At 44.2% G+C, this 13,902-nt stretch overlaps 1 pseudogene; it reads left to right on the forward strand.

The window, feature by feature from the left end:
* Positions 1-603: 603 nt before the first annotated feature.
* Positions 604-7,613, forward strand: LOC136548596 (uncharacterized; annotated as a pseudogene).
* The last annotated feature ends 6,289 nt before the right edge of the window (positions 7,614-13,902 follow it).

A 13,902-nucleotide genomic window follows, 5' to 3' on the forward strand; every position in this document is an offset into this window, starting at 1 on the left:
AGTGATCTCAGACCCATGGGCTGTATGGGCCAACACCCTAACCGCTCCTATGGCCGAGTCAAGGGGAATACGTGACTTTCCCATACGTGCCATAATCGGGGGCACCCTAACGTTACAAGGTTGTGGCCCCTCATCTCGCAGTGCTAATAAGAGGACGGCTCACTCCTAGGGAACTATTGTTTCGTGTGGACTACAGCCTATCCCATCTCCTAAGATTCGATAATCAAGAGAGCGCTGAAGTGACGGAAAGGCCACTGCCATTCACCGTCATTCCTCTTCCCCATCGGCACCACCGGTTCACCAACATAGAAGAGGAGAGACATCAGCATCTCTTTCACTGCCTTCCTCATTGACATCCCGGCGTCTAGAGGAGAAAGGCAACTCCAATTCCTCGACGACCTCTACCGATAGCGGACTTTCCTAAAGATCTCGTTTAGTCATTAATCCACTAATATGTTTCATGTTAACTATATTGGAGATCCTATGGTTTACTCCTTAATGTTTTCTAATAGGTTGTTCCCGTGGTGCTCTGTAGCCCCTGGTTCTTGGTAGGTAACTACATTTTTGTGTTCCTCATCGTGGTGAACGGTGAACCAGGCCATCATGGTGCTCTTCATCATAGGCAATGGTCGCCTTCTTCCCATCATTGGCTGTCACGTTGAGCTCTTCCGATGCCTCGGCCACAAGCTGCTCAAGACCATCATCATCGCCTTCTCATCCTTTAACATCCTCGTGAGCCTCATGCTCTTCCTTACCTTTATCCTCATGGAGGCATGGGAGTTCGTGGTGTACGTGCTCTCCGACTGGTTCTTGGTGTCCATGCTGTGCGAGTACGCACGCAAGCCAGAGTGGCAGTCGTCGCGGTGCATGCGGAAGACCTTCCGCGTGCTGCTATGGGTGAAGCAAGTGGGTAGGCCGCACCCAGAATGCTGTTCAACCAGGTGTCTGTCCTCGTCCTACGCGGGCACATGCCATGGGTGATCGTATCCAAGGTGCTGCAACATGTTGGAACCGAGCTCTAGCGAGGAGACTCGGCAACGACGCGGCACCGACAGGTGGTGACTGCAGCGACTAGAACCCTAACTGTGAATGCGAGAGAGAGATGAAGCGAGAGCACATGAGAGAGATGGCAATATTCACTGCAACTAGCGCAGCTTGTGTTCGATGCATTGTGAAATCTTTAACCAGCCTCGATCCGCTTCCCCCGCCATGATGCGTAGCTACACGGTGCGCCGTTATTTTCGGACACCCATGTGACATGCACGGCGCACGCACCATGGCGGGAGCTAGGCCTAAGTCGCAGGTCACGGCCCAAGGTGGGTAGTCTCCATGTTAGACGCGATTCTACGTGTTACAAAACATGTTTACAACTGAAAGGAAACATCTACCAATGCAACTACATGCCAATACAATACTTGACAAGATTATAAGATGAAATCTACAACAAATCACCCCCTTAATCTTATCAAACCCTGACGACTCCCAGCTGCCTCCTCATCTCTGCAAACCTGATCCTTCCAAGTGGTTTTGTTAGTATGTCGGCCAGCTATTCGTCAGTACTGACATGCTTTACTTCCACTACACCTTCAGAGACACATTCTCTGATATAGTGGTACCGAGTGTCAATATGCTTGGTTCTTTCATGGTACACTAGGGTTTTTGCTTAACTCTTGAGCAGACTTGCTATCAATGAACAGCTTGAACTTCTTCACTTCTGAATGAATTAGATCAGCTAATAATCTGCTCAACCACACTCCCTGACAAGCCCCTGTTGCAGCAGCAATGTATTTGGATTCATAGGATGACAGTGACACCACCCTTTGCTTTTGTGAACTCCAAGTGACAAGATTTCCATCAAGGAAGAACACCACACCAGTAGTGCTCTTTCTTTTCTCTAAATCTCCTGCATGATCACTGTCAGTGAAGCCAACTAGCCCTGAACATGCCCCTTTGACAAACTTGCAGCCAAGCCTAGTGGTGCCTGCAACATATCTGATAATTCGTTTGATGGCTCCCCAATGTTCTGCATTTGGTGTCTCCATAAACCTACTAACCATCCCAACAGAGAAAGCAAGGTCTGGTCTTGAATTCACCAAGTATCTGAGACTGGCAACAATGCTTCTATATTTGGTTGCATTTGCCACTAGCTCAGGCTTGCCAGGCAACAGCTTGATATGTTGTTCCATAGGTGTGTCAACTAGGTTACAACCCTTCATACCAGCCATTTCAATAATTTTCTTAGCATATGCACTCTGACATATTGTAATTTCACCTAGTTTTTGTTGCACTTCCATACCAAGGTAATAACTTAGTAGGCCTAAGTCACTCATGTTGAAGCTTTTCTTCATCTGCTGCTTGAATGTAGCAATTACATTGCTATCTGGCCCACAGATGATCAAATCATCTACATAAACACCCACAAGCAAAAGTGACCTGCTTGAACCCCTCTTAGTAGACAGCATTTTCTTCAACACTTCTCTTGAATCCCAACTTATATAGTTCTTGATCAACTCTAGCATTCTAGGCCCTTGGAGCCTGCTTGAGGCCATACAAAGCTTTTCTTAGTCTGAGAACTTTGCCCTAGTGATTTTGGATCAGAGAACCCAGGTGGTTGTTGCACATAAACTTCCTCATGAAGATCTCCATTCAAGAAGGTAGATTTTACATCCATGTGATGTACTTGTCACTCCCCTTGAGCTGCTAGAGCTAGTAACAGTCTCACTATCTCCAGTCTTGCCACAGGAGCAAACACTTCATCATAATCCACCCCCTAAATTTGGGCATAGCCCTTTGCCACCAACCTTGCCTTGTGTTTCACAATGTTGCCAGTAGGATCTCTCTTGACCTTAAACACCCATTTTAGGCCTATAGCTTTGTGATCTTTTGGTAGTTCTATCATCACCCATGTTTTGTTCTAGGATGATGGACTGCATTTCAGCCTCCATTGCTTCTTTCCAGCACCTTTCTTCTACAGCTTGCTCAATATTAGTTGGTTCATCTGCTGCTTGTTGGGGTTTAGTCCCACATCGTGTAGCGATGGTGGGGGAGCACAACATATAAGGCGGGAGAACCCTCACCTATCAGGCTAGTCTTTTAGGTTGAGTAAGGCCCAAAGGCCTTATATGTTGTAGCTCCGGTGGACCTAGGACCTATGGGAGCATAGGCTCGTGGTAACGAGCCGGGCCGGCTGTAAGCCAGCTCCTAAGATCGTGAACTCGGCGGTCACCACCGGTTCCAACAATTGGTATCAGAGCCCATGGTCAGAAAAGCTAAACCCAATAAAAAATCTCGAGCGTTACATATGGCGGGGGCACCCCGATGTGTGACTAAGGGGGAGATTGTTGGGGTTTAGTCCCACATCGTGTAGCGATGGTGGGGGAGCACAACATATAAGGCGGGAGAACCCTCACCTATCAGGCTAGTCTTTTGGGTTGAGTAAGGCACCAAGGCCTTATATGTTGTAGCTCTGGTGGACCTAGGACCTGTGGGAGCGCAGGCTCGTAGTAACAAGCCAGGGCCGGCTGTAAGCCAGCTCCAAGATCGTGAACTCGGTGGTCACCACCTGGTTCCAACACTACTAACATACACACACCACTATACTCAAAATCATGGATTACATTAGTTGAATCAAGCAGGTCTGCCATTCTTCTGAATCTAATAGGTCCTTCTGAATTTGCAGAATTTTGGTTTGGTGGTGTTGCCCACCCATGACCTTGAACTTGAGCTGGTTCTGGTGTGTTAGGAGAGTTTGGTGCCTGCTTCAAGAGGATCCACAACACCATCTTGATCAGCTGGATCATGCCCTGCTCCATCTACAACAGGAATCTCAAGATCCCCGGCCATTCCAGCTGTTGTCATATTTTTCTTAGAAGTTTCATAGTGAACAACAAAACTATCTGACTGTTGATCTGTGCTGCCACCTGCATTGGTCCAATCCCATGGCTGATTCTCAACAAACACAACATCCCTACTCACTACCAATCTGTTAGTAGTAGGATCATAGAATCTGTAGCCTTTGGTTCCTAACTCATAGCCAATAAAGACCATTTTCTTTGATCTATCAAAAAGTTTGTTCAGATGTGGACCAACCAGTTTCACATTAGCAGTACAACCAAAAGTTTTCAAATGACTCACACTGGGTTTTCTTCCATGCCAAGCCTCAAATGGAGTCTTGCTGTCTAAGCTCTTTGTAGGGGCTCTGTTCAGCAAATAAATAGCAGTGTTCACTGCCTCACCCCAAAATTCAGATGGGACCTGCATTGCCTTTAACAAGCACCTGGCCATTTCAACTATTGTTTGGTTCCTTCTTTCAACCACCCCATTCTGTTGGGGAGAGTAAGGAGTAGTAGTATAATGTTTGATCCCACCCTCATTGCAAAAATTTGAGAACAAGTTTGACACAAATTCACCTCCTCTATCTGTTCTCAGTGCTTTTAACTTGCCATTACACTCCATCTTAGCTCTGAGTTTGATTTTCTTAAAACACTCAAGAGCTTGATCCTTTGTCTTAAGCATCTCCACCCACATATACCTACTGTAATCATCAACCACAAGCAGGAAATAGGATGCACTCCCTAGTGTTTTAGGAGTTATATGCCCACAAAGATCTGCGTGTACAAGTTCTAGCCCCTTTTCTGCCCTATAACTTGACATTTGTGGAAATGGTTTTCTATGCTGTTTACCAAGGACACATCCATCACAGATTTTCTCTACCCTTTTCACAACTGGCATTCCCTCTACTAAATTCTTTGCACTGAGATTATTCAAAGCTTTAAAGTTCAAATGCCCAAATCTAGCATGCCAACGGCATGATAAATCTTCTGAATGTGCAAGAAAGCAAACTGGTGGTGCCGATCCAAATTTTGCAAGGTACAATCTATTTGCAGTTCTAGGTGCAGAGATTAACAGTGTGCCCACTTGATCAAACACACATAACTTTCCATCCCCCAGAGTCACTTTAAAACCCTTTTCTTCTAACTGACCAAGGTTTAACCTTGTGACCATTCATACGGTCTTTCATCACCATGGAGCCAATGCCCTCGATCTCGATGCATGAGCCATCTCCAAACCGCACCGTTCCACGTACCCCTTCGTCGAGCTGTGATAGTGCTGACCTGGTGCCGGTCATGTGATTACTGGCACCAGTGTCCAACACCCACACGCCCTCTGGAACATCGACTGGAATCACCTTCTCGGTCATGTGCATGGTCTAGGTTGACCTATGCACTACGTCAACGTCGCACTCCGCCAGCAGGAGCGCGTTGTGTTCCGCGCTGCCGATGGCCACATTGGCCTCCTGGCTGCTTGGGCTCCTTCTTTTTCTCCTTCTTTGGGCGTTTGCAGTCCTCCGCCCAATGTCCATAGATGCTGTAGTTCCGGCAATGCCCCTTTCTCCTTGGGGTCCCCTCAGAAGTCAATCCCATCAGCGTGGAGTTGTCCCTTTCAGAGCATGCCGGCGCCTTAGCCTTCTAGTGGCGTGTATCGGAGCCGCCAGCCCTGAAACTTTTGCCACCAGAGTTGCCACCGCCACTCTCCTTTGGACCGGCTTGGAAGCGGTGCTTGTGCTTCTCCAGCCACTCCTCTTCTGCCAACAGCAATTGCCCCGCCTTGTCGGTGATTTGCTCGACCGTGTCTTCGAAGCGCTCCTCAGCCGCACGCAGGTGCCATATCAGTTCTTCCACCAGTGAGCTTCTTGAGATCATGGATCATTTCAATCGAAACAACCACGCTATTGAAACGAGGAGGCACCACGCGCAGGAACTTCTTGACTACCTGGGCGTCCTCCACCATTTCCCCGTATGACTTGAGGTTGGCGATGAGGTTGGTGATGCGCATGCCGAAGTCGTCGATCGTCTCCCCATCCTTGAACTGGATGTTCTCAAACTCATTCATGAGCTTCTGGGCATTGACGTCCTTCACCCGATCCGCACCTATGCGCATCGTTCGCACCACTTCCCACGCCTCCTTCACGGTCTTGCGGCTTCCGAGGGTTTGCCACATCTCCTTTGGCACTGAGCGCAAGAGCGCGCTCATCGCCTGGCGATCTTGGGAGCGCTTAGGGTTTACCCCTGATCAATCACCTCCCAAATCTCCAGAGCCTCGTAATTACACTGCATCAACATTGCCCACTCTTGATAATTCGAGTGGGTCAACATCGGCCACAGCAGCGAGCTCTCCTTGACGCCTGATCCGCCCCTCGTCTGGTCGTCCCCCATCTTCTTCTCCAGCGATCTTCTTGGAATCACGAATTTCTTCCGCGGCGGTTCTCTAGGTGGGCTCACGGACCCACCATAGAACATCAACCGGCTCCGATACCAGAATGTTGGAACCGAGCTCCGGCAGGGAGACTCGGTGACGGCGCGGCACTGGCAGGTGGTGACCGCCGCGACTAGAACCCTAACCGCGAACGCAAGAGAGAGACGAAGCGAGAGCACACGAGAGAGATGGCGATATTCACTGCAACTGGCGCAGCTTGTGTTCGATGCATTGTTAAGTCTTTAACCGGCCCCGATCCGCTTCCCCTGCCACGACGCGCAGCTACACGGTGCGCCGTTATTTTCGGACACCCGTGTGACATGCACGGCACACGCACCATGGCGGGAGCTAGGCCTAAGTCGCAGTCACGGCCCAAGGTGGGCAGTCTCCACCCGCGTTACAAAACATGTTTACAACTGAAAGAAAACATCTACCAATGCAACTACATGCTGATACAATACTTGACAAGATTACAAGATGAAATCTGCAACACAACAGCGGTTCCTCGGCATGTTGTCCGTGCGGGTGCCCAGGGAAGTGAAGCACCCCGTGTTCCAGTCCCTCGTGGCAAAGATCCGCGGTGAGCTGCTCAGCAACGGGGTGGCCGTACTTCACCGCCGTGGCCACCAGGACCTCCTGTGGGCGTGCGAGAGCAGGAGCGTCACCCATGTCATCCTCGTGTGGCACATCGCGACCAGCCTCTTCGAGATGAAGAACGCCGCCGGCGCAGCTGGAACGAGGAGCGCCGAGGAGACGATCGCCACGACTCTGTCCAAGTACTGCGCCTACCTCGTGGCGTGCGCGCCGGAGCTCCTCCTGGAGAACCAGGAGGGGTCGCAGCGCGTGTACAAGTCCGTGAAGCGCGCCCTTCGCCGCGCGCTGTGCAGGAAGCGGAGGCGGAGCAAGTGGGAGAGCAGGCTTGATCGAGTGATGAGGATCGAGAGCCCGGACCCCGATGCCGCGGCAAACATGGGCGCCGATCTTGGGAAGCAGCTCTTGGAGGACTGAGGTTTAAATAGCGGGCTAAGGTATATCTCTAAAACAGCTAATAGTGGAGCTATATCGGACTATAGCGGGATATAGTGGCTAAATTATACATGAACTCAAATAGTGGCACCCTGCCTCAAAAGGCTGTAGCGGGCTATAGCGGCAGTTATAGCGGGAGATTTAGAACTATGGGTTTCATTGATGGCAACGTGGCGCACGGTTGGACGCTGCTTGCTGAGCTGTGGACCGAACTCGTCGTCTACATCGCTCCATCAGACAAGGTTGAGGGCCATGCGGAGGCGTTGGCGCAGGGCGGCGAGTTCATCACGCTGCTGTGGTCGCTGGCCACACACACCGACATCACCCGCTAGGCGCTAGCACTTCTGGCTCACCCCATATGGCTATATATACTTTGCTGTCTGGCACTCTTCCTTTCTCGATTCTGCATTTTTTCCGTGATGTAAGTGTAATGAAGTTGTTCCTATCTATGTCTGTGAGTCTGTCTACATAATATGCAGTATCCATTATTATGTGTATTTTTACATATCTTGTCTTACTGTTTTAAGTCAAAAAAATGCACTAAAAATAAATTTGAAAATTTTGTCAAAAAAAAACATCAATTCAAAAATATCTACATTTGCAATTATAAATAACTAGTTCATCATCAGCCTGTGCTCTCTCACAAGCTAGCATCTTAAGGGACATAAGCATTAGTTTCTTTAATACCTCCAACTAATAAAACTACTTCTATTAAATTTTATGTTTTTTCTCTTTATTTATTTTCTATCATAGGCATAATAGATACTTTGTAGTCCCTGTCTAGCTATGATAAACATATATATTACTGATTTATATCCGTAGTTTTTTTTCTTCATTTAGTTGAACCCTTAGCTTAGACTATGAACGCTTTTGTTGCATGCTTGCAGCCTATACCTTATGACGTTATGAACTAAATTTTAATTTTCAAATAATACTTTTATTGATTGCTATAGGTTTTTCTATCCTCGAGTTAAGACCAACTCCAATAGCTTGGCTAAAATTAGTAGCCAAATTTCATAATTTAGCCATTTTGTAAAATAAAAAATTTCTTAAAAATAAGAGGTCTACAATAGCCTTGCTATTTCTCATCTTTAGCTAGCGCCCGTGGTTGGCTTACAACAACTCCAAGAAACTCTCTATATCCTTTCGAAATGCTAGGAATAGAGATTTTGATGAAAAACTATCCTCTAATTGCTTATCTAAACGGATATCCAAATGTAGTCATCTTCTATTCTAGATTTTTCGTCAGCCAAAAATAGAAGACGAAAGAGACCCTCTAGAGTGCACACAAAATATAGAAAATTTGTTGGAGAGTGAAAAGATATAAAAAGCAATTTTTATGCAAATGACTCTCCAAATGATGATTTGGAGAGTGAGATTTAGAAAAAGTTCTTGGAGAGACCACCTAAAATTAAGGGATAACTAGCTTTCTATTTTACAAAACCAGATATTACATCTATTGAGCTTACTTTTTGCTATACAAATTCTAAATTAACCTCTAAAACAAGAATAGCTGAGCTATTGGAGTTGCTCGCTCTAAGTAGAAGTTCTTATGCTTACGGTATCTTTAATTAACACTCATCTTGTACTTTTAAAAAGTAAAGACTTTAGGCCGTAGACTGTATTCATAAGTATTATGATGCCATAAATAGCCATTTAAACCTGCATCACCTCGCTTAAGATCATTGGTATCTTGAAGGAAGATCTAGGATAGCTAGCAGTGCTAACCTGAAGAGGACATTAATATTTAAGTCTAATAATGACTATTGCACCAAAGAAATCTCAAAGGTAAAGAAAGATATAGCCAAATATAGTTTACACTAACCTCCTCACATCTCAAGATGTTTAATTTTCTTATCAAAAAATTATATGTGCAATAATAGTTATACTATCAATATAGATATGCCAGACATTTTAGTTCAAATGTATAAATATATCTAAAGTAATAACTTATATAAATTGTATGTTTAATGATTATTCATATTTTAACTAATTTTTTGTATTATCAGTATATGAGTAGTTAAGGAGATAATTTTCTTGATTACTAGTAACACATATATTTATCTCTTATGTATGCATGTGTACTTGATCTGCATGATGGAACAACCTAAATGTTTAATCAAAATTTTAATATGTTAATGTTAATAGAAGTGGATAATGTAGAAACAAATATAGGCTTTATTGTTATTTAAACAATTTTTATAATACAAAATACTGATAGTTAGATGTATTTTATTTTCTTTAATAATGATAGATTTGGTAAATTAGTGTAAATTTAAGGGGTTAAGTATATAATCTATCATAATAATAGTGGGTAATTAGATGCAAATTTAGATTTTACTTTAGATCATGTTTATTAATGGCATAGCTAGGTAATTCAAATATAGAGGGTTGCCTTATGCTGATAATTACAAATAAAAAAGATGTGATGGCTATAATTATCAATTGTGATTAGAGTTTACATAATCGATAGCCAGATGTTTTGGATTTTTGTTAGAATTTCTTGGATTTAACAAACTTTATGAGGATTAACATGGAGGATTCATTAGGGAATATATAAGTTCTTGTTGTATTTCTTTCTGTGACATTATGAATCTATAGTTTAGCTTCGAACTTTTAATCTAGTTATCATAAATTTTTATCTAAAAGACGAAACTCTAGTGATTATTGTAGGAGGGAAAGCTACCGTAGAGGTTAAGGAAAGCAAGATATTCTTTCCTTTATTCGAAATGTTCATTTTTACTTTATTAAAGAATATAACTGGTCCTACGTTACTCGGCCTGGGCATTCGGTTCTCGGTTCGGTTCCTCGGGGTTTGAAGAAATTTGGTTCTTAAAAAAAGGAACTGATTGGTTCTAAAAATTTTTCGGAACTGACTAGTTTGGTTTTCGATTAATTTGTTTCGGTTCCGGTTCTAACCGAACTAACCGAAGTTTTTCAAAAGAGGTCAAGACAACAATTAATATATGTGTTCTAAGGAAAAATTTTCGCAACACTATATCCATTTTTAATAATAATAATTTATAGGGGAACAATAGTAATGTAATAACACAAATATATAGCAGTTCAAATGTGAAACACCACATATAAAACCAAACATAATTTTACAAAATACAAGTAAGTGAAGTATAATATATGTAATTCGGGTTAATTCGGTTAACTGAGAGTAGGAACTAAATTTTCTTCGGTTATTTTGGTTCCATAATATTAGGAACCGAATAAGGAACTAAATTTTTTAGATCTGGTTCTTTTGGTTCGGTTTTTCGGTTTTGGTTAATTTTGCCCAGGCTTATACGTTACCCTCTTGTTCTTGCAATGATAAGTTGTCATTTAAGCATGCACCGTGGCACTCAACATGTTAAATTTGTTAGATCACAGAAAAAAATATATATATGTAGTATTATTGTTCTGTAAAATACATAGTGCTCACAACTTAATTTAACAATATTGATATGACATATGTTTCTACCAAAATGAATAAACTTATTTATAATAACAACTTGTGAAATTTATTATCATGGGGTATTAATATAATTTAAAGCGAATTGCCAATGTCATTGCTATGCGGTTTGTTAAGGAAATATTTTTTCACGCTTGATAAGCTATTAAAATAAATATTTATTATAACGTATGCATGTTTACTTAGTCTACACGGTGGAACACACTGCCATTTATAAAACATAATACAACCCATGGCTATCATTGATGATGACAATTAGAGTCTAAAAAAACTCGACCTGCGGGGGGTAAAATAGTCCTCGGGCATTGTGCTTAAGAAGACCTTATCACACGGGTTGAGAAAACCCCCCGAACCTCTGTCCCACCCATACAAAGTGGCACCGCAACTTCCGTGAAACTGGTCTGGCCTTAGACTTGTGCTTTGGCATGGGGCAGACGAGGGGATTTTTTTTCAATGCACAGATAAACCGCGCCTCCTCCGGCCAACAAATCTGTCCTTGAGGGGGTTCAAACTCTAGCCGACAGGGTGCAAAGCGCACAGCTAGACCAATGGGTCTAGCATTCTCTTGTGACAATCAGAGTCTACCAAATTAAATAATAGATATTTGTCACACACAATTTTAAGGATAAAATGGGATGCAAAATCTTATATGCTCCTAGAGATCAGCCACACACATAAGCCGACAAATTATGAATAATATCATCATAAATGTTTATTACATCATGAATAAGACAGAGTTTTCACATAAATGTAGCGGAAGTAAGAAAAGATCTCTCGCGGAAGCTCCATATCACAAGGACGTCGACTGGTTGACCACAAGTCTAGAAGTCCTCAGGAAAATCATTATACCCATAGCCATCTGTTACCCATCCGGGATTTTTATCCAAATAATAAAAATAAACAAGCGTAAGTACATGTCATCCTCAACAAGTGTAACATGGGGTTGATGAGGCTCAAAAGGCTTAACACAGGTTTAATAGCATTCAGCTTTTAGTTGTCAGAATTTTAACTTAAATGTAGCAACAAGTTGTTTCAATTCCCAATGCAAAACACATGATCAATGTAAACATGAATAATGAATAGCATAAATAGGTAATACTTAGTGTTCATCTATTCCGTAAATGTTCCAAGGCCGCTCGTGACCATGAGCATGGCTAATATACCAGTTTTACACTCTACAGACGTTGTACACTTTCACTGTGAGTCATGATACCCATATGCCCGGATTTGCAAATCCCAAAACATTTCCTAAGGTGAGCAGGCAGGGGTCACTATGAAGCCTTTCAAATGTTCGTCTAACAAGTTATGGCCATTAGATTCACTCGGCAAACAGATATAGGAACCCCCTGTCAAATGGCACAATTCCTTAACGGCTATACACATAAGAGTAGAGGTTGTCTTATACCCGATTCGTCAAGCCATTCTTATGCCAATAAAGGTAGCCACTAACAAGCTAGAAAAGGTCCTCATACTGAGCTAAAGATAGATCCATATAGCCCTCATAGCTGTACTGTAAGTCCCGGATGATCACTTATAGATAAGTTCTTAGGGAGAGGAATCTGAAGCATTTAGAAAGCAGCTAAATACTCCAGCCCCCTGTTTCCAAGTTGCTAAAAAGTCATATTTTAATGTTTATTGCATATACCATTAGTCAAGTTACAAGATCATGGTTTAATTGAGCACTAGCAAAGCTACCCAATGCATAACCCGTAGGTAACAAGGTAAAAGTTCAATTCTAGGGAATCCCTATGAAGGTGACACATGCAACATGAATTTAATGAATTAAAGTGAATAGAAAACAAGGATGATCCCATGCTATACTTGCCTTGAGTAAAGTACTCCTGCTGATCCTGCTCGTCAAAATAATACCCTTGATCTCCCACGAATTGCTCACCGTCTATACTCGATAACACAACAACATACAAGCATCCAGGAGCAATCATGCAAAGTAAACAAAGCTATAGATTAGAACAGTACACCAACAGCATAAAATCAAGATGAAAAGTTTGGAAAACGAATCTACTTCTCACTACGAACACACAGCAGCGATTCGGATGAGGGCAAAAACTTGCTCCGAGATGAGATAGAGAGGCAGCGTGGGCTCGGGCTGCTATTTAAGGGCGCGAGGACTTGGGCGGCATGGCACCGAGGCGTGGCAGGGACGGAGACAACAGTGTCGGCGGAGATAGTGTCCGAGGTGGACACGGCGTGAGGAAGAAGAAGGCGCCCTGACAGGGTGCACCCGGTGCATTAGCGGGTAAGAGGGAAGATGCGTGGTGCGGGCGTGTGGAGCTGGGCCAGCTGCCTTGCTGGGCCGCTGCAGAGGAGTGGGCAGCGGGAGATGGCCAACCTGGTCTTTGGCCCGAGCGGGAAGGAAAGGGACGGCCCGCAGAAGCTAGGCTAGCATGGAGGAAATGGGCCATGGGTGTAGTAGCAGGCCAACCAGGCCGAAAGAAAGGGGAATTCATTCTCTTTTTTTCCAATTCTTCCAAAACAATTTCAAAATCAATTTTGAATGCAAATTCAACTCAACTTTGAATCTGATTTCAAATCAAGCAATACAAAAAGATATGCAGCAACAGGGATGCATACACATGATTGTGAACCTACATTTGACTTTAATTTAATAAAATTATGAGAGAATTCCTTATTTGACACTGGGAAAATGAGTCGTCCCTTTCTTGGCCCTGAAAGTTTTTTTCGTTTCTTATTTGACACTCACTTCAATTTTCATCCCTAATATGACACTACCGTCCATTCCGTTAGCTTCTTTCGTTAGAAACCCTAGGACACGCTGTCAGATATTTTGATTGGGGTCAAAAGTACTCTCCAGTCGACTCTCTCTCATGCATGCGTCTCCCGTCCTCTCTCCCATGCGTGACTGTCCTAGGCTTGAACCCTAGACCAATCCGGTGATGGGCGGCGAGATTCCTAGGGGTGGCCGGCCATCGGCGGCTCCCTCGGGCGGGGCTTGGCGGTGGTGGTGAGCTCCCCTTGGTGGTGCGCGTAGGCGGTAGCAGCGAGCCCCCCCCCTAGCGGGTTGCGTAGGCAACGTCGGTGGGGGGATGTGGATCCGGCCGGTGGCTCCCTCGGGCGGGGCTTGGCGGTGGCGGCGAGCTCCCCTGGGCAGCACGCGTAGGCGGCGGCGGTGAGCCCCCTCG

This window comes from Miscanthus floridulus, chromosome 4 (assembly GCF_019320115.1).
Source record: "Miscanthus floridulus cultivar M001 chromosome 4, ASM1932011v1, whole genome shotgun sequence".
Taxonomy (NCBI): Eukaryota; Viridiplantae; Streptophyta; class Magnoliopsida; order Poales; family Poaceae; genus Miscanthus; species Miscanthus floridulus.